Genomic DNA, 2645 nt, shown 5'->3' on the forward strand with positions numbered 1-2645 from the left:
TGTGTCGTGTGCTTAATCAAACGAGGGAGCGAAGCGAAGCGAATTGCTTACATTCAACTTCTTCCACCACCGACCGTGTTCTTTGAGGACCGGTCTGTCCTAGTGGGTAGTGACTGCCTATGAAGATGGTCCTGCGTTCGAATTCCGGTAAGCGGTAAAGGTATTTACGTATATGTTGATATTTGTTCCTAAGTCATGGATGTTATCTATGTATTTAGGTATTTATACATATTATATATATCGTTGTCTGAGTACCCACAACACAAGCCTTCTTGGCTTATCGTGGGACTTATTCAATTTGAGTAAGAATGTTATAATTCTTTATTTATTTATAACTTTTAACACACGGCTGGCTAAGGACACGTCCCGGCATTTCAATGTTTTTAAACTGAACTATCAGAGGATAGTTTGTTATGCAATAACTTAAGTAAAATTGTTCTTATTTAAATGAAATTAGGTAAACATGTAGTTGGGGGCATGATATGTTTTCCATTAAGTTATGAGCTGGCTCGATCAAGGAGTTATCGAGCTAGAAGAGCCTAGAAGGCCCAAAAGCTATTTTTGAAGGGTTTTGCTATTCTGGTCAATTCCTTCGCTAGAAACATGATTTCAGCCGAAGGGTAACTTAAATTATTTAATTCCAAAGTCAGAGCTCAACGAGGGTGCGGAGTGTTAGAGCGTTTTCACATTGTCCGATACGATATCGGTTGTCGGAAGGTCGTAAATTGTAAAATATATGAGCTTCTTTGAGTTTATTGTTGCATTTACTAAATCATTATTACTAAAAAAAACGATATATGACGCAAAAAAGACGACCTTCATCCCATATAATGGCACTCTCCTGCAGCTTTTTTTGTCATGAACACCTTCCGACATCCGATATCGGAAAGTGCTTCCGACAGTTTTAGCTATTGTCGGACGATATTTTTTGTTTGTGTGCGTGCATGTGTAGCAATATGTTTCAAGGTGATCTGAAATGACCGAAAGGGATACATAAAAAAAAGCGCGCCTTTATTGACTCCGTCCAGCCGTCGATGCAGACGCATGTGACTTTTAATATAAAATTGATTCCTGCAATATGATAATGGACTGGTATAGAAAGCCTTAAGGCATTAAACCCGCCATTTGTACCCTTTTTTTGTAAATATGTGCAATAAAGTTTAAATAATTAAATAAATATTGGACAAAGTTCGCCCACATACGAGACCAATACAAGTGCGTGTTGTTAGATCGATATCAAATCAAGATCGTACATTTAAGATTGAAATGTGCTTCTACAGCAAACTAGGTATTGAGGAAATGTCACAGGTTCACCTGGCTGTAGAACTTTAGCAGCCTAATTAAAAGAGTTTGACTTCATCGAGACTTATAGCTACTTTTTCGTACTTTTTTACCTGACTACAAAGCTAACAAGAAGGGCTATGTTTTAGCAGATTATGTACCTATATTATATGTGTATTTTCTCTGATCAAATCGGGGAAATCCTGAAAAAAGGCCAGGTCAAGAACACCCTAATCCGGCGAGTGCAAGTGCAAGAGTAGCAAGTGAAAATCTCTGCCTATATGCATACCCCTCCGGGAAATGGATTATGTGTATTTATGTATTATAATTATGCATACATCGTGTATTTTTAATACAACGACAAAATAAAACGAGACGTATGTTTCCGTACAATAAATCTTCAAAAACGCCTCAGGTAATTAATAATAATAATTAAGACGTTAATTTTAAAACGTTAAACAACTCAAAATACACTATCTGTCCCTTCCTCATACATCTCAAACTCGTTAATCATTTGATTCAGTCTCTTTGATTCTGTGTTGTGTGAAATATGTATGTATATGTGTGTGTTTGGGTATATATATATATCAAACAGAATGATTCCTCAATCGATCCCAGATGTCAAAAGAGACAACCCAAAACAGAGTAGCTTGGCGCAGAAGAGTGAGGAGACCCGACCCCAAATAAAGGGAACAGGGAATGAAGAAGAAGAAGGACAGTAGAAACATTTACACTATTACATATAGGAGGAGGATAGTAAAACCTGTTATTGGGCCACTGTTACTCACGGTTATCACTTCATTACGTCACACATATAATCCGCTTACGTCATACTGCTGCTTCTCACCGCTGACGTCGCGATGCATTGCTTACGTCACACGCTGCTCCGAGAAACATAGGCTCTTCTCGCCTTAACACCGCTGGCAGCAAACCACTACCTTGACTGGCGTCCGTTGGCCCGAAGTTTACCGAATCCACTAGCCGAACTCATCCGGCTCGAAGGACCATGTAAAAAGGCCCAAAAAGAAGAGCACTCTTGTTGACTATACAATAATGTAATAAATTCAATAGAGGTACAACTGTTACAAAAGCTTGACAATGTTTATTACCGGCCAGACGTCATGTTTCTCGGAAAAATCTTAACACCGCGATCTAGGATTATCAACACATGGTATAGCGACATCTAGCAGGCAATTTGACAACTAAAATTAACTTCTTGCAAATAAAGTTAGGAAATACATACAGAGGTTGGACAGCCACCGTCGTATATGTATATCTAGCTAAGAACAGTAAAAACATTTACACTATTGCATATAGGAGAGGTAAAACCTAACCTAATGGCAATCTAGAAATAAAACAACAGA

The sequence above is a fragment of the Cydia pomonella genome, chromosome 7 (genome assembly GCF_033807575.1).
Source record: "Cydia pomonella isolate Wapato2018A chromosome 7, ilCydPomo1, whole genome shotgun sequence".
Lineage (NCBI taxonomy): Eukaryota > Metazoa > Arthropoda > Insecta > Lepidoptera > Tortricidae > Cydia > Cydia pomonella.